The 23,269-nt window shown below is 42.3% G+C and overlaps 1 long non-coding RNA gene across 3 annotated transcripts in view; it reads right to left on the bottom strand.

The window, feature by feature from the left end:
• The window catches only part of LOC138843750 (uncharacterized), a 148,043-nt gene that overhangs the window by 71,470 nt on the left and 53,304 nt on the right, over positions 1 to 23,269 (bottom strand). For 2 of the 3 annotated variants that reach the window (XR_011378710.1, XR_011378709.1), the window contains exon 3: positions 15,890 to 15,968. This is a non-coding gene — a long non-coding RNA (uncharacterized lncRNA). Of the gene's footprint in view, positions 1 to 7,909; positions 8,123 to 15,889; positions 15,969 to 23,269 lie in introns of those variants that run through there. The other variant, XR_011378711.1, reaches the window with a different exon arrangement.

Here is a 23,269-nt window from a genome sequence, read left to right on the forward strand (position 1 = left end):
GAGTTTGACATAAAGCAAAAAAAGTCGCTAGTTCAGCAGGGAATCTAGGCATCTAATGATAATGTGAACATTTCATTCAGATTTTAAAGTAATCATAGATCTGTAAGCCAAATTTGAGAAAGGGAGAGCGCGCACCTCTCATCCACTTCCCAAATGCCTGCAATAGCTGACATGAATCCAGGCAGAACCCAGGAGCTAAGAACTAGATCCAGGTCTCTCATATGGGTACCAGGAACTTGAATCATCACCACACCTCCTGACAGGCGCATTAACAGGAAGCCTGAATCGGGTGTGCCTTTGGGACCTGAACTCAGGTACTGACATGCGATGTGCAGGCAACCTAAGCAGCTTCTTAACTACTACACCAAATGTCCACCCTGTTGTTTTGCTGGTATATTTTGGATTCCATGTATGTACCAAGCACTCCTCTCTGCACTGACAATACAACACCGACTATAAAAAACCCAGAGCTCCCGGCCTTTAGAGAATTGATGTTCTATGATGGGGACAAGGAGGTAGACAAAAAAGACAATACAGACTGTATGTTCAGGAGAATAGATAGGCTGGCAAGGGAATGCCTCCCTACAGGAACATTTGAGCAAGGACCAACCAGAAAGTGGAGGGGTTACAAGCCACATGGACATAGGAGCAAAGTGGTCCAGGCAGCAAGAACAGCAATTGCAACATCCCTGGAACTGGGAATGTGCCTGGAGCTTTAGAAGGGCAGCGAGAGGCCAGTGCAGCTGAATTGGGCAGTGATAGGCCAGTGCAGCTGAATTGGGCAGTGAGAGGCCAGTGCAGCTGAATTGGGCAGTGAGAGGCCAGTGCAGCTGAATTGGGCAGCGAGAGGCCAGTGCAGCTGAATTGGAGTGAATGAGTGGAGCAGCTGGGGGGAGGGTGTCATAATGATGGAGATGATCTAAATCGAAATGGAAGAGGCTCATAAGGCACTTTAGGAATTTTGCCTTTTCCTCGAGATGTCTCAGAAGGTCGAGTAGAGGGGGACTTGACCTGCCCCAATGATAAACGTGTTAGGCTCATCAGCTGAGCTTGATTGCTAGGGTGCAAGGGTGGAAGGCTGAGAGACTGGACAGCTGGAAGACTCAGGATGCCTAGCAAGAGAACATTAGCTGGGAATGGTGTGGCATCCACATAGGTGGTATAAAGGTGGGAGTGGGGGAGTAGGGTCAAGCTGTGGATGCTTTGCAGGTCAAGTTGACAGGATTGGCTAATGAGTTACAAGACTAGTGGAAGCATGAAAGATAGTCCCAAGATTTTAGACCTGAGTAACTGAGAGCTGTCATTACTTGGACAGCTATGGGAGAAGCAGGGGCTGGGAAAGTCTTCAGGAAAACAGACGCTTGGGTGCCACATAAATAGATGATAGATGACTAAGCAGAATCTATCAGTTATGCTTTTTATACTGGGATAAAGTCACACAAGTGAAATAAATTGTTTTATAAGCTGATGGTTCAGGCTTTACTTCTTTAAACAAACCAATATTGCCAGTTTTAGTTGTGATTTTGTGGTTAGCATCTCAGCAGGGCACAGAAGCAATAAAGCAGTACGGCGGCTAAGATGGACACAGGAAGACACTTAGCAAAGCAGGTTAAGGAATTTCCATAATGCCAAGGTGATGAGAATTTCCAAAGGGAATGACTGATGTTGAAGTGGACAAGTTTCTATGAGCAACTGAAGGATAAGGAGGAAGCCTTTACATGAAGGGGGAAAATCCATTACCACATCCAAGGATATCTTCAATACTACCTCAAACTGTAGCAACCTGGGTTGTGACGGGTGGCTGCCACATGACAAAGAGTTGCCCCATCAACACCAACAACCAAGAACACATGAAGAACTCTGCCCGACACACGGGGATCTGAAGAGACATCTACTCCCTGTGCTAAATGACACTGAATGATATTAAGCACCCTTCTTTCAATTTCAGAACACAGTCAAGCATCTCAGTGCTGGCCTGTTATTTACTCAGACGTACACAAAGAAATGGACATGCATATTTTCTAGAAGTATTTACAATGTTTGATGGTCAAAATTTAAGAGGTGCTAAAAGTTTCATTAGTGAGACTTTAATTATCAGAACTAGTAATTATCACCTGTCATACATACCCTCAGGTTTGCTCTATTAAAAAATTAAGACATTATATACATTCATTTCTAATTTGACATGCTGAGGTCTTTATTCCTCATCATTTTAATGAGAAATAATTGATTCATATTCAACTCACTGCAAATGAAGATTTTTTTTTTTACTTAAAACTAGAGGATTATAAATTAATATATGGTTGGATAAAGATAACCTAAAGCTCATTTACCATTACTGGGCTTGACCTTGAAAACAAAAACATTAATTCCAAGTTGTCGATGCCAGAAGCAGCTGAAATTTACAGATTTCTTTCACAGGGAACAAGGAAGTCTAGAAGGGTAGAATGGAAGGAGGGGAAAGGAAAGGAAGGAGAAAGAAACCAGGACCACAGAATTCTGTTTCCAAAGGAAAACAGAGCGAGGCTCTGGGCGACCAGAAGGCCATATTTCACAATACTGTATGGCTCATTTTGGCCTTTTCCGACGCTCCCACTGCTCAGGCAGTTATCTCTACACTCTGCTGTGTGCAGTGTCTGCTGTGCAGAGCTGCACGTGTGAGAGTTAAAAGTTATATCCTGACCTCAGAGTATCCAGACCCAGGAACTGGGACTTTAGTTTTATTCGTCCACACATCTACTCACAGCTGGAGGAATATGCCCAAATAAGGCTACATGGATTGCGCAAGAAGACCAAAGAGCTCTCAGTCAATGTCCTTCCTGCAGATTGCAAACAGCAGTTTGGTTGTCAGTTAAGCAGTCTGTGGCGTAGCCTCTGACAAGTCATAAAATGGACATTCTGCACTACTACTTAGAACATGGGTTAAGTTGTTTCTGTCAAACAAAACTTTCCATTTGACTTCCGATTTTCACCATGTACTCCAGTCTGTGAGCATTGGATGCTGCGGATTAGCTTCCAAGAACCTCCTTAACACAAGGTAGATCCCAGCTCTGCCCTCAAGCACTCTGCCAGCAGTTTGGATGGCTTCGGTTTCAGACCTTTACGTGTTAAACTAGCCACAGTTCAGACCCATTGCACACAGACCCACAGAAAGCGAGCTCCTATTCCTTGTGTGGAAATTTGAATGGTTATTGTTAACTCACCTACACAATCCTGACAATAGAATGACGGTTGTATTTACCTAGCACTTCTTAATAACCAAACCGTATGTTTCTTGGTTGTGGGTTCTTTCCCTTTTTAAAGATTAGAAAACAATTGGGTGAGTGGAACTAAATTCACAGAATTAAGATTAACACTCTCCTGTAATACGAGGAAACATATCAATCCCTTCAAGTCACTTAAGTGGCAAGGATCAGGAGCCAGTTCAAAGTTTGTAGCACTCACAATTTAACAAGTTTGTTTGCTTTAACAAAAACTAATACAAAATGCTGATTACCAAGTTGCCAGAGCCCTCTATCAAGCTGCTGGAGCCCTCTAAAGCCTTACACAGTGAGGGTCTCCTGCAAGATCCAGCCGCAGTCGTTAGCTACACAGCCCTGACGGGAATCAGCAGAGACCATACTGCTATGACTGCAGTCCACCTCTCCCTGGGGTCCTAGCACCTCTCCAGCCAGAGGCTGGTGGGCTTCAGGCTTCAAGGCTATACTCTCCTTGCACAGTACCTCCCTTTGCAGCACTGACGTTCAGACTCTGCATAGACACTGCTGTTAAGCTTATTTTCCGGTTTTTAGTTGCACACATGGGAGTCAGTTCTGGCTTTGGATGTGTAGCCATGTGCAGTCTGATTGACTGCTCTGTGACATACAACGTACTTGATGACTGGCTCCTGGAAGCACCCTGCTCTCCCCACTTCCACTTGCTCATACTGCTTGGATGTCTCCCTATACCTATCTCCTTTGCTACTTTTAGTTGAAGGTTTAGTCTCATGATCTGCATTTCCACTAAGTCATTGGGACTTTTCACCTGCAGGCCACACAGGCCTCTCAAACACAGCCAAGACTGAACTTCTGCCCCACTCCCCAGATACGCAGTCAATGGCACATTCTTGCATGCACTTGCCTGCATCAGGCCCAGAGATCTTCCACAGTCCATATCCTTGCTGTTTCCAATCAGTCACAAAGGACTAAGGATTTGACACCCAAAATGTCCCAGAAATTTTAAAGGTGAAGGAAGGAAAATTACAAGACAAATACGTATCAAAGCACAGACCAGGGCCAGCTTTGACACAGCTGGTTACCATCCCTCTCGACACTTTCACAGAGCAGAGCAGTGGTTCAAGACCTGGCTGCACCGTTTCAGATCCAGCTTCCTACTAATGCTCCCGGGACAGCAGCAGGTGATGGCCCAGGTACTTGGTCCACTGCCATCCACATGGAGACTCAGATGGAGTGCTGCACTTTCGGCTTCAGCCTGGACCAGCCCCAGCCCCAGCCAATGGGACCATTTGGGGAGTGAACCAACAGGTGGAAGTTTTCTCACCCCCCCACACCCCCCACCCCTGTCACACTGCCTTTCAAATAAATTAAATCCTTCAAGGGAAAAAAAATAGAGCACTGACTACATTACTACTTTGAAAATCCATAAGGAGACTATTACTGCACTGAATATTTCCAGAGGAAGCATATTTTTATAGGTGCAACCTTAGCCATTAGCCTTACTGAAGCCAAGAGAGAAGCCATAGAATTGAACTTGAGAATGCACCAACAAATTTGTATTTCTTTAGAAGAGTATGTGGGAAAGTCCTACACAAATTTTTGGCTCTCAAATTACAATTAGCATTACCTAAAAAGGATTCTAAGCTTGTCTCCCTCTGAACATAAGCTCTAATACCTACAGTTCACACGGCAGAAATCATAACTTGGGAATCACATATGGGTTCATGTTATTTTCTTCTGTGGGTTTAACAAACTAATTTCAAGAACTTCTGACACCTAATCTTTCAGAACAAATGCCACAGCTCTTTTATTTTAAATGTGTTAGTGTGAAATACAGCAACAAACATGTTTGTATTTATTCTTGTACTGTTGCTCAATACATTCCACACTCCACTGCTCAGGATTGGCCGCTTGAGGGCCGCAATAAAAACTAAATCAAATCCTTTACATGCAGTGGTAAACAAAGGGGACACTTAACGGATCATTTTGATAATGATTAGAGGTTCTACACTGACATCAGGAGCTATGTCATTCTATGAGGTAGGGGCTGCTCTGTGTACTAGAAGATATTGAACATCATCCTCTGACTTTACCCTCCAGATGCCAGCAATACCTTCCTCCCAGGTATGACCACCAAAAATGCTTCTAAGCATTGCCAAATGTGTTAGAAGGCTCCCCCCCCAAAAAAATCACCCCAGGTCGAGAACCCCTGCCCTGGATCTAGGCAGACACAACAGCCTATTGTAAGGTGACCACAACAAGGCAAGGGTTTGGTGCTATCACATTCCAGCCTAACTGGGCTATTTAATGGCAGGGTACTGGGCCACTGAGGTCAGAAGGAGGGATATGCAGAGCACAGGGAGACAGCAATGTGCCAGAATGCCCTGCCATGTGAGCAGGGAAATCGCTCACTGGATCCAGAGTTACCAGACAGGCTTAACTCTCCAAGACGACTTCTACAAGGCAGCAATCGAGAATTCACATCTTGCTGGTAGCAGGCATAAATGAAGCCTGTGGAATCACAGGTAGATGAAGATTTTTGTACGTTAACAGTGTAATAGGACCCACTTCCAAACCAAAGCTCACGGTTATTCAACTTCAAACAGTTGCATAATTTATGAAATGATGGATTTCATATTCTGTACTTTAAGAATCATTGTGGAATATCTGAAGACTACATTCCCAAAATATCTAAATATATACTGGGAAATACTCAAGAAATCAAACTGCCGGGAGAAATGATTTATCTCAGAGCAAAGTAAACTGACTTGGGCAATTTGGGATGCTTATAATTCAGAATCATCCTGATAGAACAAGGAAGCTCAGGCACATGTCTAAAGACTTGATAAGGACACTGCAGGAAAGCAGTGAGTTTTACGGGAGTAAACTTTTGAGTATTGGTACTCTAATCAAAAGACAAAATTCCTCAAAGTGATCATTCACACTCTCTGGCTCATTTAAGACCAGAAGTGGAAGGGTAAAGAGCAGCACCTTCCCAGCCTGCACAGAGAATAACTGTTTCACATGCATACAAAGAACTCAACCCTACACGAAAGTCCAGCTGGTCTTCTCATTATCTCATTCTCCTAAGAACAGGATAAATACACTAAGCTCCCTGGGGTGCTTTCCATAGCCTCTGCGGATATGCGGAGTGTATTTCAGACCAAATAAGTTATTGACCATTCTGCTCTAACACCACAGAATTAGTCTTTTCTAAATAGCTTTCATCTTTGTTACTTAAGTACATCATTTGTATGGCTTCCATCTATCCAGGAGAAGGTCCCAGAATCTTACGGGACAGGATTGAGCTTTCCCATCAATAAAGCCATCCTAATTCATCTGACGAGGGGAGACAAATTCAAGATTACCTCCTAGCACTTGCTACATTCCTTATTTCTTGAATCAATCTATTCACAGGTAGGATCTTCTTATTCGATTTCCCACACCAAGTATTAGATTTGAGTCACCTATAATCCCAAGACTCAATGTCACAACATCATTGGGTCCCCTGCCACAGGACACACTTCTAGGACATTAGGGTGCCTTTACTTAGCAAGGTCACATTTTATTTGTCACTGCTTTGATCTGAGGACATCTAAATGTACCATTAGTCCAAATGTCTCAGAAAACCCAGTTCATCTAGTTTTATAGTATATAGCACATTTTTACTTAGAGATATTTCCAAGTCTGAAATTCTCTTGCTTCAGTATCATCCTTGCTGTTTTGTGTAGTCCCTAAATTCTAATTCAGATTCTTTACCAATTAAAGTATCAATTCTCCACGGTCAAACAATTCGAGAGCAAAATTGTGCAAGTATCTGATGAAAAGAGAAACCACCAAGGTTTTTAGATGGCTGTATCATTCACATAATTTTCACTGGTCTTTTCCATCACATTCCTTCTTAGCTTGTATGAGCAGGTTTGCTTGACTCAGCACTTCTGCTGAATAAAGTAGATGGTATTGGAATTAGAAGGTAGGAAGTCTCTCTCATGATCACCAATTGTGAATCCTTTTATTTCTACAGCAAGTGTTTCTACCTCTAATGCGAGCTCCCTGTCCAGGAGGACACACACATATTAGACAAGTTATGACAGATTTTCACATGGCTGCCACAACTTGGCACGAGGCACCAAAGAGCTGATGGCTATAAATGTGAGAGCTAAGTAGATGCCCATGAACATGCAAGCTTGTTCCTCTTTATTCCTTGAAGCAGCAAGTCATCTTGGTATTCCCTCATAGCTCTACAATGCATATATGCTCAGGTGTAGATCTGCCTTGTAGTTCTACCTTTTACTGAAAAACTGAAGAGACAGGTCTTCCACCTACATGTTCACTCTGCAAGTGCCCCCCAACAGCTGCAGTTGGGCCAGCATGAACTAGAGTTTGAAATTCATCTGGGTTTTCCCATGTGGGTGACAGGACTCAACTCTTTGGAGCCACCACCTGCTGCCTTCCCAGATGCACATTCACAGGAAGCTGTAATCAGAAGCAAAGCCCGAACTCAAACCCAGATACTCTAATGTGGAACGTGGGCATCACAGCAGTGTCTTGACAAATGCATCAAATGCTCAATATTGGTTTTGCATTTTCTCAAACCATGACCCTCTAAAGAGATCTAAGCATGAGTGGGACGAAGGAAAGCCACTGGACACATCAAGGAGATCTTTATCATAAGGTATTAGATGAACATGATTAGTTCATGCACTATCAAGGTTCAAAGTTCTCTAATTCATTCCTCAGTTACTCCATTCAACAAATGCTTCCTGAGAATTGAGTTGACATTTTTACCTTTCAAGCCACCTCTGCCATCAACTGTAGCAAAGATGGACAGATCCCCAAATACTGGCAGCTTCCCATCCCATGCACGCCTGTGCTTCTTGAGTTTTCTTCAAATCCTTGGGAGCTCACTGTTAGGGATACAAGACATGGTGGGGATAGTCATTACAAGTGAGTGCAGGGATGAGAAAATAAATGACAGAACCTCTTCCTTTGGAGAGTTCCGAGATAGAGCTTGCAAGTCAACTACAACTGAAAAATTTGTATGTACAGGTTTTCCTACTGTCCCCACAGGGCTTGAATCCTAGTGGCTCAGAGACAATCAGCACTATAATGTACTTTTTATTGGCAGTCTTCTCCCCCATCTCATTTTCACATGCCCTAAATTCCTGGAGTCCACTTCCAGATAGACCATGCGCACCCAAGATCTTGTCTCAGGCTTATCCTTTTGGGCGAGTTCAAATAATTTATTAAGTCAGTCCAATAAACTTTCAATGCTCATTGACTCTAGGCTAGAAAAAGTACCAAATTCTAAAGACAAGCAAAACAGTGACATATCTTCATGATCTTGCAGGACATAACAATTAGTCTGTCATTACAATAGACTATTATAGTTAGAAGAATATGGATGACCAAAGGGTTAGCAGAGCACATAGGAATGTGGGAGCAGGGACCCTCTTTTGGAATGATTCCAGGAAAGGGGCTTAACTGATGTTAATGATAGCAAATGATTACATGGAGGACAAGGGAAAGTAGAAGTAGTCATTTGAACAACAATTGAGAGCAGGGAATATTTATTCCTTCAAAGCAATTTACAGAGTACATGTTACAAACCAGGTGTTGCACTAGGCACTGGGAACACATTCATGAATCAATGCTTTGTATGGGATTTTGTCAGAATCTATTATTCTTTACTGCAAACACATCATTGATTTTCCATTATATTGTGAATATTTCCACAATAGGAACTATAATTTCATGATTTACCAAAACCTTTGATTCCTAACATTACACCCTATTTATACCTCACTGCCAAGCAATGTTTTTCTTGAGTCATTTTGAGGAGTGACTTAATGATGCAGGGTTGAAAGGGACCCACAACGATGTGGTTAAAGAGCTTGGCAAAGCACAATCTTCTTGGGCCAACATTTGCAAAACCAGAAGAAGTGTTCATGGTCCCAGACTTGCCTGCAACTTTTTGACCCATACTCCCACCCTGGAAACAGGAGAGAGTGTTAGATGTGAGGCCACAGGGAGACTTTCTCCAACGATAATCACTCAGGAAATTTTGGTCTATAAACCTGATCCGAGTCAGAGAACCAGCTCCAAAGGCCTTTGTCTGCAAGTCTCTGTCAAGGTGATGGAATCTAAAGTGGAGGCTAAGGTGAAAAGGGGCACAACTGGCTCCCAACTTAATGAAATACACAGCCATCTATGTCTATAGAGGCAGATTTATTTCCTGCTAAAACATGTATTTCCTGTCTCATGAACACAATTTGAGTACACCTTTTCAAATACCCAAGGAGAGACCGACATAACAGGGCAAGGCAACATAATAAACAGTACCACCTCACACTGGGTACATTTTTCTCTTTGGAAGGTCACATTTCTCACTGAATTTAACACCTACCCATCCCACCCCCAGCCCAGCACCCAGTCTATTTTTAAATGATCCAAGTTTAACTCAGTAAACTGCCTAGTTTAAATATTCTTCTCATCTATGTTTTTCTTCCTCTAGGGACCAAAGTATTTCCTGACATCTGTTTTGAATTTGTTTTTCTTTTAATTTCTGTGTAAGCCTCTTTTTCCTATCATCTGCGTTGAATTGAAAAGAGCATGTTGGGTTGAAAGGTTCTTTGCCATTTCAAGAATAATATTGCTTTTCAGTTTAAGGAGCTCCAAAAGGACATTGTGTTACCTCTACATTGATCCTATTGCCCATTTCAATCCAGCTGCCTTAGTTTGGGGACTGAAAGCTGTGAATCCCTGAAAACCACCCACAAGAGATTTCACGAGCCTAGAATAGAGAACTATGGGCAACCTCTGTTTTATCTGAATGTTCGTGCCTCTCGCCTCCCCAGATTAGTAGGTTGAGGCTTGACCTCTCAATGTGATGGTATTTGAAGATAAGGTCTTATGGACAAGATTCTCATCCAATAGGATTAGAAGAGAGAACACTGGAACGTGTTCTCTTATTCACTCACATGAAGGCAGACATCTACAAGTCAGGAAGACAGAGCTCAGCAGAACCTGACTATGCTGGCTTCTTGATTTGACTTCTGTGTCTGAGCTATAAGACATCAGGTTTGCTTGTTGACATCCCCAGTTCCCCTACCACCAGCCTAGTCTTTTGTTATTGTGGCCCAAGTTGATGCAGCTGTTCTATTGTAAATTGTCTCTGCTGTCCTCCTGCATATCCCAGAAATTTCTAGGGATATGAGCAAGATTCCTGCTCATAGGGAAACTCCATTGACTGACCATATTGAGATTTTTCTAAAATTCCTAAGTTCTGATAACTCATGCTTAAAGACTTTTGCCTCTGTCCAATAATGATATTTGGAGCATGTTTTCTTGTATATCCATTTGTGGAATTTTAGAGAAATAGTAGAAATAAAAGTTATACTGCTGTATAGTATTCTATAGAGTACATATCCCATAATTTTTTTTGACAGGCAGAGTGGACAGTGAGAGAGAGACAGAGAGAAAGGTCTTCCTTTTGCTGTTGGTTCACCCTCCAATGGCCGGCGCACTGCAGCTGGCACACCACGCTGATCTGATGGCAGGAGCCAGGTACTTATGCTGGTCTCCCATGGGGTGCAGGGCCCAAGCACTTGGGCCATCCTCCACTGCACTCCCGGGCCACAGCAAGAGCTGGCCTGGAAGAGGGGCAACCGGGACAGAATCTGGCGCCCCGACCAGGACTAGAACCCGGTGTGCTGGCGCCGCAAGGCGGAGGATTAGCCTAGTGAGCCGCAGCGCCAGCCCCCATAATTTCTTCAGTCTACTGTTGATGGGCATTTAGGTCATTTGCAACAAAATGGAGGAATCTGGAAAACATCATGCTGAGTGAAATAAGCTAGTCCCAAAGGGACAAATATCATATGTTCTTCCTGATCAGTGACAACTAGCCAAGCACCAAAAAGGAAACCTGTTGAAGTGAAATGGACACTGAGAAATAGTGACTTGATCAGCCCTTGCCCTGTTGATGAACAACTTAATACTTCATCCCATTTAGTATTTGTTGTTCTACTTAATACTATTGGTTAAGCTAATTTCACCTCACCCCAGTTAGAATGGCTCACATTCAGAAATCTACCAACAATAGATGCTGGCGAGGATGTGGGGGAAAAGGGACACTAACCCACTGTTGGTGGGAATGCAAACTGGTTAAGCCACTATGGAAGTCAGTTTGGAGATTCCTCAGAAACCTGAATATAACCCTACCATTCAACCCAGCCATCCCACTCCTTGGAATTTACCCAAAGGAAACGAAATTGGCAAACAAACAAGCTGTCTGCACATTAATGTTTATTGCAGCTCAATTCACAATAGCTAAGACCTGGAACCAACCCAAATGCCCATCAACAGTAGACTGGATAAAGAAATTATGGGACATGTACTCTATAGAATACTATACAGCAGTCAAAAACAATGAACTAATTAACACAATTATTCTTAGGTGTTTAAATTTAACTGAAAAGTGATCCCTGTTAAATATGAGTGGGAATAAGAGAGGGAGGAGATGTACAGTTTGGCACATGCTCAATCGGACTTGACCCAAACAGAATTAGATACGTACCTGGGGACTTTAATCCAATCCCATCAAGGTGGCATGTACCAATGCCATCTCACTGGTCCAAGTGATCAATTTCAGTTCACAATTGATCATAATGATAGTACTAAGAGTCAAAAGGGATCACATAAACAAGACTGTATCTGCAAATATTAACTGATAGAATTAAAGAGAGAATGATCCAACATGGGAAGCGGGATACACAGCAGATTCAGAATGGCAGATGTCTTAAACAGCACTCTGGCCTCAGAATCAGCCCTTAAGGCATTCAGATATGGCTGAAGAGCCCATGAGAGTATTTCAGGCATGGAAAGCCAAGACACTCTGGAAAAACAAACAAACAAAAAAAAAAACCACACACACACACACACACACACACACACCTAAATGAAAGATCTGAGTGAGATCCCAGTGGAAAGAACGGGCCACCAAAGGAGGAGGTACCTTTCTCTGAAGGGAGGAGAGAACTTCCACTTTGGCCTTGTCTAAATGAGATCAGAGTTGGCAAATCAAAAGGCTTCCATAGTCTTGGCAACTCATGACAAGAGCCTAGGGCGATTACTGATGCCATAAACAAGAGTGTCAATTGTTAAATCCATAACAGGAGTCACTGTACACTTATTCCCCATGTAGGATCTCTGTCCTTAATGTGTTGTACAATGTGAATTAATGCTATAACTAGTACTCAAACAGTACTTTACACTTTGTGTTTCTGTGTGAGTGCAAACTACTGAAATCTTTACTTAATATATATTAAGTTGATCTTCTGTATATAAAGATAATTGAAAATGAACCTTGATGTAAATGGAATGGGAGATGGGAGGGAAGTTATGGGGGGGAGCCAATGTAATACAAATGCTGTACTTTGGAAATTTATATATTAAAGTTAAAAATAAAAGTTACACATGTTGCCTATAATGTTACCATCTTAAATAACCATACTTGGAAAAGTTTACATAAGATCTAACTATGCATGGATTTAAGAAAGTTTTTGCATCAAAATAAGCTTGGCTTTTAATTCCATTTTTCTATATAGACTTTAAGATACCCTCACTTGTGTTGCAACAATTACTTCCATTTTTATATGATGATGATGCTTAAACCAAGAGTCATGTGTAGATGTGGGTTTATGTGTATTGTGTATGCACATGACATACATATATGTTGCATATACATACAAGTAGATCTGTATCATGTGAACCAGAGTCCTGTTAGCACATACATTTTAACCCCAGAGTCAGCAAGGCTTTTGCCAGCCCGTTTCTAGGTTCTTAGACTGTGGAGAATGAGTGAACGAACAGTTAGCAAGCAGAGAGCGTTCTTGAGAAGAGTTGCCAAGAATTAAAATGGATTCCCTTCAGTTTCTCTGAAAAATGAAATTCATGTTTCTCTACTGCTCAGCAGCTGGACTCCTCATCTGAATGCCAGTCCGTGAAACAACTGCTGTGTGGCTCTTTGGCTGCTGCTTAGGAGAACATAAGGAGATGTCACCACGTAGTGCTGAGCTGGCCAGTTCCCTTCCAGCACGCGTCGATTCCCAAAGGACATAGTTTTCCACAGTGAGAGGTCTTTAAGTTCCAAAAGCCAACAGGACTCCAAGTCAGGGAATATCTTTGCCCTTTCTGAACCTCTGCATGCCCTCCCCTATCTTTACACAGCTGGCCTCTTGCCATCTGTATTTTAACATGTCCACAAAATAGGAAGATTTCTTCTCATTTCTAACAGGAAGTAATTTCTCTAAGTGATTATTATAAACAGTCTTCATTCTTGAATTCACATGTACTTAAGTGAAAAATCTCCTTATAAAATGGAATACCTGATCAGTCTATCCCAAGTTCAGTTCTCGTGATCTTCAATGACCTTGGATAGGAAAGAATGGTACTAGAAAGTTTTGGGGCTGGCGCCATGGCTCACTAGGCCAATCCTCCACCTGCGGCGCCGGCACACTGAGTTCTAGTCTTGGTTGGGGCGCCGGATTCTGTCCTGGTTGCTCCTCTTCCAGTCCAGCTCTCTGCTGTGGCGCGGAAGTGCAGTGGAGGATAGCCCAAGTGCTTGGTTTCTGCACCCGCATGGGAGACCAAGAGGAAGCACCCGGCTCTGGCTCGGTGCAACGCACCGGCCATAGCTGCCATTTCATTTGGGTGGTGAACCAACGGAAGGAAGACCTTCCTGTCTCTAACTCTGCCTGTCAAAAAAAAAAAAAAAAAGGAACACCATATCCCGAAAAGACTTAACTGTGGATTAACTTCTAAAGTCACTAAAATAAAGAAAAATCTCACAATATTTCCCAAAGGTACCTAGCATGTGCTTTACAAAGCTTAAAACATGCTTTTATGATGAAATCAAAGACAAATGATTTTTGAACCTGAGTGTTTTTCCAAATTCAAGATTTAAATTGACAGGTAGCGTTATAGACAGTGAGACAGAAAGATCTTCCTTCTGTTGGTTCACACTCCCCAAATGGCGCTTTGGCCGGCACTGCTCCAATCCGAAGCCAGGAGCCTCCTCCCGTCTCCCATGAGGGTGCAGGGGCCCAAGCACTTGGGCCATCCTCCACTGCTGTTCCAGGACACAGCAGAGAGCTGGACTGGAAGAGGACCAACCAGGACTATAACCAGTACTCATATGGGATGCCGGTGCCGCAGGTGGAGGATTAACCAAGTGAGCCACCGTGCCAGCCCCCCGAATTACAGGGTTCTTAAAAATAGGGGGGTGGGTAGGGGGGTGGGGAGGCAGGTACAGGTGTTAGGTTTCCCTACAAGTTACCTGAAAAGCAGTTTCCGGAGGCTGATCAAGTAGATAGCTCCCTCACTATTTACATCAATTCTAAAGGAATTGTGGGGTGTCTAGACTGGCAGAGGAAGGGAGAAGAGCATGAGAACACGAGGTCGAAGCATGTACACTGTAGGAGATGCTTTCTCTGTGGCTTTGAAGATCTTGTTTTAAAGGGACCCACATATTTGCTTCGGGGCTTGGCACAGGGTATGTGCTGCAGATGGAGCAGCAGTCACAGCTGCTGAGAAGCTGGCCCTCACTCTGCAGTGCTCCCTGCCAGCTGGCCAGCAGCAGCCCCAGCTTGCAGAATGGGTGGACTCCTCCTAGCGGTTACGAAAAAGTAGAGAAATGCTGCTCTTCCGGTTTTCCTCCTAAACCATCTTAGTTTAAGCTCAATCTCAACAGCCACCTCCCCAGATGGCAACTTAGGATACAGCATGCTTCCTCCAAATGCGTAATTATGAATGTGAGGTTACATTTGTATAAGGGCAGGAAGCAGTGGAAGCGCTCCCTGCAGCAAGCTGTGAAGAGGGTATGGAAGGAGAAGTGGCAGTGTAGCGAGTGCATGGGGAACGTGCGAGTGCTCACTGCACCGTGGGTGCACCAGCAGCACCGGACACAAGGCAGCCAGAAAATCCACTTCCTTTGCATATGCTGAAGGCTCAACAGGACATCCCCCTCACTCATTCAAGTTGGCTTGTTTCAGACAAAAAATGGCATCCAACGATATTTATGGTGATTTTTTTAGGAGTACTAAATTGGATGTGAAATCCAAAAAGGAGTCCACACATGTCAACACACTGAGGGTGTTGCAACAAATCCTATCTGGAAGGCCAGGCATGTTGGGGAAGGGACACTAGCTGGCAGAGCCCTCCAGGAAGCCAACAGTCAACTGAGAGGGCAAAGGTCTCATGGCTTTTCAGAACGGTGAGAAGATCTTCACAATATCCCATGGTTTTAGATGAAGACGAATGTGTTTTCTTTGCTGTGTTTTTATGCTTTGGATTTTTAGTTTTCTGCTTAGGGGTGATTTGTCATCCAACTTTGGGTACACACAGGAAGAAGGCAGTCTGCTCTGTAGCCCCTCTGGATGTAGGGCCTGACCCAGTACCCTCAGAGCACATCAGCCCCAAATCACTCATCCCACAGCCTTTGTTCTGCATGCCTGTCTGATCTCAGCAGTTCAATGGGGGAGGGAGAAGGAGAGGAAGAGGAGATGAATGATTGACTGGAAAAGGAGAAGCTTGCAAGGCTATTAGGGCTAGGACTAAGGTAGGTTCTCCCAGGAAAATGAAAGGCAGCATGGCAGAGTTCAAGGAAGACAACATACCTCCAGCGTGCTTTAGAACTGCTGGCGACTCCTTAGGCTGAGGTTGCAAGAGTTTACAGTCCTTTTATCTTTCTCCAAGCTGCAACAAAAAAAAAAAAAAAAAAAAAAAAAAAAAAAAAAAATTTTAACTGCCCATGACTTGGATACCATAATTACAGAAGGGGGAAAAACAGGGTGACAAACCATTTTGAAGGTTTATGTAAGTGTGCATTTGAAAGGGAGAGGAGTAGGGAAGGGAGGGAGAAGGAGAGAAATCCCATCTACTGATTAACTCCCTGAATGCCTGCAACAACCAGGGCTGGGCCAGACCAAAGCCAGGATCCTAGGACTCCATCTGGATCTCCCACGTGGCTAGCACATGGCTGTAAGCACTTGAGCCATCATCTGCTGCTTCCCAGGGGCATTAGCAGGAAACTGGGTAAGGAGGAGGTGGGACCTAATTTCAGGCACTCCATTATAGGATGTAGGCGTCCCAAATGGCAGCTTAAGTTACCATACCACAACACCTGCCCCCACTCCCAAGAACCCATTGTATAATTTGCAAAACCCAGGTAGAGGTTGTAGAAGGAGGAGATGAAGTAAATGAATACTGATTTTTAATCATAATTGTGAAACATTGATTAAGAAGAACTGAAGAAAATATTACTGAAATCGTATTTTGGGAAGAGACAAGGTGAAATTAAAAACAGAAGCATTTACAAAATACACATGGCATTTTGCCTGGGAACCATGGGCAATACACTTCCCAATACTCTTCATCTCTTTGGCTGCCAAGTTGATCACAAGTGGAAGTGGCGCTTTAAGAAGTGACAGCACATTGGCTAATAAACACTGATTTATCTTCCGCAGAGCTTATAGCTGTGTTTGAAGTGATATCCACTGAAGTGTCACATACTAATTTAGAAATATTTCGACAGGGAAATTTTTCTGTGAACTTTGTATCACCACATTCCTGTAAAAATACCCACTTTATCAGCAGCAATAGCAACAATATACCTCACAAATGCTGCTAAATACTCAGAAAAGACATGTTAAGTACCTTCCGTGCACAGAGTATTGCACCTAGCCTGCCTAGGTAGAGACCAGTGGTGGGGGAAGACAGCAGGAAAAAAGTTTGAGAAAGTTGCCTTCACCTTCCAGTTGTACCAGGCTAAATCCTTTCTTGAAGTTACAGGGGTTTTTGTGGGTTCTTTATGGGGGCATGAGAGAGAAGAGAATAATTCTATCAAGTCTTTCAGACCAGATGGTTTAGATGAAGAGGAATAAAGAGTAGAAATGGGTAGAGAGTATGCCCATTATGCCTCATGGCTAGTAAATCCATGAAAACATCAGAAGTAGTAGTCCGAGTATGATTCTTAGCATTAAACTCATGGATCTTCCAAAAAAGTTATTCCAACAATTTTAGTTGGTGCTAACATATTGTTTCTCATACAATGGTCAAATGCACATGGGTTGATTTCTGATGTTTCTATTCTGTTCCATTGGTCTATCCATCTGTTTCTTCTGTTTCTGTACCAGTACCATGCTGTTTTGATTACAACTGCCCTGTAGTATGTCCTGAAATCTGGTATTGTGATGCCTCCGGCTTTTTTTTTTTTTTTTTTTTTTGTACAAAATTGCTTTCGCTATTCGAGATCTCCTGTGTCTCCATATGAATTTCAGCATCATTTTTTCCAGATCTGAGAAGAATATCTTTGGTATCCTTCATTGGTATCGCATTGCATCTATACATTGCTTTTGGGAGAATGGACATTTTGATGATGTTGATTCTTCCAATCCATGAGCATGGAGGGTTTTTCCATTTTTTGGTATCCTCTTCTATTTAAGATTTTGTAATTCTCATCGTAGAGGATCTTTAACGTCCTTGGTTAAGTTTATTCCAAGGTATTTGATTGTTTTTGTAGCTATTGTGAATGGGATTGATCGTAGAAGTCCTTTCTCAGCCGTAGCATTGCCTGTGTATACAAAAGCTGTTAATTTTTGTGAATTTTATATCCTGCTACTTTGCCAAACTCTATGAGTTCCAATAGTCTCTTAGTAGAGTTCTTTGGATCCCCTAAATAATCATATCGTCTGCAAAGAGGGATAGTTTCTACAGTCAATTTATATTTGATCAAGGATCTAAAACCAATTCCTGGAGCAAGGATAGTCTATTCAATAAATGGTGCTGGGAAAACTGGATTTCCACGTGCAGAAGCATGAAGCAAGACCCCTACCTTACACCTTACACAAAAATCCACTCAGCATGGATTAAAGACCTAAATCTACGACCCAGCACCAAATTATTAGAGAGCATTGGAGAAACCCTGAAAGATGTTGGCACCATCAAAGACTTCCTGGAAAAGACCCGGGAGGCACAGGCAGTCAAAGCCAAAATTAACTATTGGGATTGCATCAAATTGAGAAGTTTCTGTACTGCAAAAGAAACAGGCAAGTGAAGAGGCAACAGACAGAATGGGAAAAAAATATTTGCAGACTATGCTACAGATAAAGGATTAATAACCAGAATCTACAAAGAGATCAAGAAACTCAACATCCAAACAAACATCCCACTTAAGAGATGGGCCAAGGACCTCAATAGACATTTTTCAAAAGAGGAAATCCAAATGGCCAGAAACATGAAAAAATGTTCAAGATCACTAGCAATCAGGAAAATGCAAATCAAAACCACAAAGAGGTTTCACCTCACCCCAGTCAGAATGGCTCACATTCAGAAATCTACCAACAATAGATGCTGGAGAGGATGTGGGGGAAAAGGGACACTAACCCACTGTTGGTGGGAATGCAAACTAGTTAAGCCACTATGGAAGTCAGTCTGGAGATTTCTCAGAAACCTGAATATAACCCTACCATTCAACCCAGCCATCCCACTCCTTGGAATTTACCCAAAGGAAATTAAATTGGCAAACAAAAAAGCGGTTTGCACCTTAATGTCTATTGCAGCTCAATTCACAATAGCTAAGACCTGGAATCAACACAAATGCCCATCAACGGTAGACTGCATAAAGAAATTATGGGATATGTACTCTACAGAATACTATACAGCAGTCAAAGGCAATGAAATCCGGTCATTTGCAACAAAATGGAGGAATCTGGAAAACATTATGCTGAGTGAAATAAGCCAGTCCCAAAGGGACAAATATCATATGTTCTCCCTGATTGGTGACAACTAACTGAGCACCAAAAAGGAAACCTGTTGAAGTAAAATGGACACTATGAGAAACAGTGACTTGATCAGCCCTTGTCTTGACTGTCAATGAACAACTTAATACTTTATCCCTCCTAGTTTTTTTTTGTTTGTTCCACTTAATATTATTGAATGAATTCTGTAATTAATAGTTACTCTCAAGTATTGAATCTTAACTGAAAAGTGATCTCTGTTAAATGTAAGAGTGGAATAAGAGGCAAGAGATGTACAATTTGGGACATGCTCAAGCTGACTTGCCCCAAATGGTGGAGTTAGAAACATACCAGGGGATTCCAATTCAATCCCATCAAGGTGGCATGTACCAATGCCATCTCACTAGTCCAAGTGATCAATTTCTGTTCACAATTGATCATAATGATAGGACTAAGAGCCAAAGGGATCACAGAAACAAGACTAGTGTCTGAAAGTACTAACCAATAGAATAAAAAAGGGAGAGAACGATCCAACATGGGAAGTGGGATACACATCAGACTCATAGAATGGCAGATGTCCTAAACAGCACTCTGGCCTCAGAATCAGCCCTTAAGGCATTTGGATCCGGCTGAAAAGCCCATGAGAGTATTTTAGGCATGGAAATCCAAGACACGCTGGCAAAAAAAAAAAAAAAAAAAAAAATGACCTAAATGGAAGATCTCTGTGAGTGAGATCCCAGTGGAAAGAACAGGTCAAAGGAGGAGGTACCTTTCTCTGAAGGGAGGAGAGAACTTCCACTTTGACTATGACCTTGTCTAAATAAGATCAGAGTCAGCAAACTCAAAAGGCTTCCATAGCCTTGGAAACACATGACAAGAGCCTAGGGTGATTACTGATGCCATAAACAAGAGTGTCAATTTGTTAAGTCAACAACAGGAGTCACTGTGCACTTACTCCTCAAGTAGGATCTCTGTCCTTAGTGTGCTGTACATTGAGATTTAATGCTATAACTAGTACTCACAGTATTTTTCACTTTATTTCTATGTGGGTGCAAACTGTTGAAACCTTTACTTAATATATACTAAACTGATCTTCTGTATATAGAGAATCGAAAATGAATCTTGATGTGAATGGAAGGAGAGAGGGAGTGGGAAAGGGGAGGGTTGCAGGTGGGAGGGAAATTATGGGGGGAAGCCATTGTAATCCATAAGCTGTACTTTGGAAATTTATATTCATTAAATAAAAGTTAAAAAGAACAAAAAAAATGCACATGAGTAGTTGGGTGACAATTATTTTCATTACAATGGTAGACTCGAGCGTTGTGGCAAAGAATGTAGCTCATGGATGACTTCCCTGTCTTTATGCACATGATGCTCCTCCTGCAAGATTGGTAGTAGAAAGACACTGACCAAGCCAAACCCAGCCATGGTTTACCATGCTTATTCAAGAACAGTGGTTCTAGAAGTAAACAGAGGACTCAAGTGGAGACTGTAAGTGGGAACCTAAGTAGGAGACTCAAGTACTCTACACAGCAGCAAGGAGGTGAGTTACAGGTGGTGCCTATTACTATGGCAAATTTGCCATCCTTTTGAAACTTCCCAAATGCAGATGGTCAGTGCTAAAGCCTACCACTGTTCAAACTCATCGCACACCCTTCATACACTCACTGGCTACAAACCCCAATCATGTGCTAGGTGGGTATGAGCATCAAGTAAGGTTGCACATGTATGACTGTTGCCACAAGGCCTATTGCATAGTCAGAAATCAACTCAGATTTGCACCTGGAAACAAGTCCCTTGTGGTCCAGTTCTCATCCTGACTTTTCCATGCATTGCATCTGAACATTCTAAAGCACTATGACCCATTCACAGGAAAATGAGAACTGACCTTCCAAAATGATAGACCTGACTTGGTTGTCATTCTGTAAAAATGTCCTTTCCTAGAAGCTATTTACCAAGATCAAATACCTCAAAGAATGCCCTAAGTGTTCTTTTAGGATGAGCATCATGACAAGTTAGAGTAGGAGCACAAGGGTGAAATTTAGGAAGCAGTACACTAAAGAGTACAGCAAAACAAACTTCAGATCAGCCACCATGAAATTCTTGATTCATAATACCTGCCCTTTTGTTTTGTTCTACTATTGCTTCTCAGTGTTCTTGTCATTTAGCCAAATTCCCAATTCAGGGTGGATGTATTCACTACAGAGATACTCAGTCTCCATTCTCAAAGCTGTGTCTAAATCATAGATTCACGCAGCTACATTTCTGTAGTTTCAGCACTTTCTCTAATTAGTTTAATATTTCCTTGAAGTACCAGAAAAATTACTTCTATTGCCCTCCACAGCAATAGGAGTTGCATAAGACATTGACAAAGTAGTTAAGTTTATAGAATTCCTATTTGTGTAGAGGCAGAACCCTGATGGTGTATTAACTGGGAAGAGTACTGGTTACCATGTAGGCTGTCCCTTCAAAGCTGTTAAGCTTGTGAGAAACTCAGGCAACAATCCTAACAAACCCCATATCCAACTGTGACCATCGAGTACGAGTGGTCATCTTGCTATTTCTGAGATTTGCCTATTTGACTCTTCCAATCTCTTAAATTTAGTAAAGGATACATGCAGTATGGTTTAGCATTCATTTGTTCAATGTTTTGAAACACTATCAGGTACTATTGATAGTCTAGAGATACAACAGTGAACAGACAGAAATCTTGTATTAAAAGGCAGCAGACGTTGAGATAGTGTATAGTGTACCAAGTAACCTTAAGAGTTAATGACAGGAAACATGAATCCCAAGATGGGAGTTGAAATGTCAATGTAGTTAGGATGGTTAGAGGATGAGAAATACGAAGAAAGAGGCACTCAAAAGTGATTCTAATGGCATCAATCCTTTGGGCCTGAGCTACTGAGAGGACATGAAGACCACTGCCTGAGAGGAGTTGGGTTGGGAGAGGGATCAGATACCAGGACCTGTTAGGTACTTTGTATGAGTCGGATAGGTGCATCAAGAAATGCAGACTATCTGGAGCTGGGGGTAGACAACTGAAGTGGAGGTACACATCTAGGACATGCCCTGTAGCTGATGAGGTCGTGAGTGTGGAGGCAATCTCCCTGGGTGAACAGCAGGGTACAGAACATGACCTTTGAAGAGCTCAGGGAGAATCCTGCACAGAAGCCAAGAAAGTTGGAGATACCCAGGCCACACGGCATCCCAAGAACCAAAAGGTGCCAGCATTTGCTGGGATGGTCCCATATATCTGCCACTTCAGAGACAAAAGAGTAGAAAATGCCACATCTTTAGCCACACAAAGGCCAATAGTGACAATGAGAGAGTTGTGTTAAGTGCAGGGTCGTAGAAGGAATCTAAATGGCAGTGGACTCAAGAAATTGGCTTCTTAAAGGCCAGAAGTTTTCCTTCCCTCAAACCCTTCTTTGAGTGGCTCAGCAAGAAGAGCTTTTCTTTACCAAAAGAGAAATGGGTTTTCTTACAAACATGTTTGAAAGGGACACTTGTTTAGCTGAGGTGTGACTTGAGTAGTTTGACAAATATGTTCTCATTTTTAGCAATTCTAGTGGCCAAGTTCCTTCAATAGGGATATTCCAAAAACACTCAAGTTTCAATCCAAAAATCTCGAGGATTTTTCTTCCTGTAAAATAGTTTAGAGCATGATCAGTAAGAATCCTGGAAAGTTGGCATTTGATGAATAATCTCCCAAAACCATTCTCTTATGCAAGTACCAAAAACACCCGAGGTAATGTATTTCCTTCAGCTTCCATAGCCCTTCATTAGAAAACATTTAATCTGGGAGCTACTCAAATTCACTCTAAAATAAGACAAAATGTCAACCAACAACTAAACAGCCAGTTTATTAAAGCAGTGCATATCAGGCTTAATTATTAGTGTTTGTCCTAAAAGTGATATGGACTATGTACCTGGAAAGTTAGAAGTACAAAGAGACTCATCTTTGACATTAAGAAATCCTGGTTAAGATATACAAATACTAATGAACTCTAAGGATAGCCACCACTTGCTTGCAAATACAAGCTCATTCTATTTCAATGAGCACCACATGGGTGCCTGCCATAGGATACAGCAATCAATTTCTGTCCACTCAAAACATTCCTTTTCATAGGAAAAAGATGAACACACAAGCTTTGCAGAATTTTGACTCATTTAAGAAATCAGACCTGATGCTGCTTAACTCCGGAAACTCCAACCAATGCTATTAGGAGTTGTACATCAGGATGCAACAGGGCCCTC

The sequence above is a fragment of the Oryctolagus cuniculus genome, chromosome 9 (assembly GCF_964237555.1).
Source record: "Oryctolagus cuniculus chromosome 9, mOryCun1.1, whole genome shotgun sequence".
NCBI classification, from domain to species: Eukaryota; Metazoa; Chordata; class Mammalia; order Lagomorpha; family Leporidae; genus Oryctolagus; species Oryctolagus cuniculus.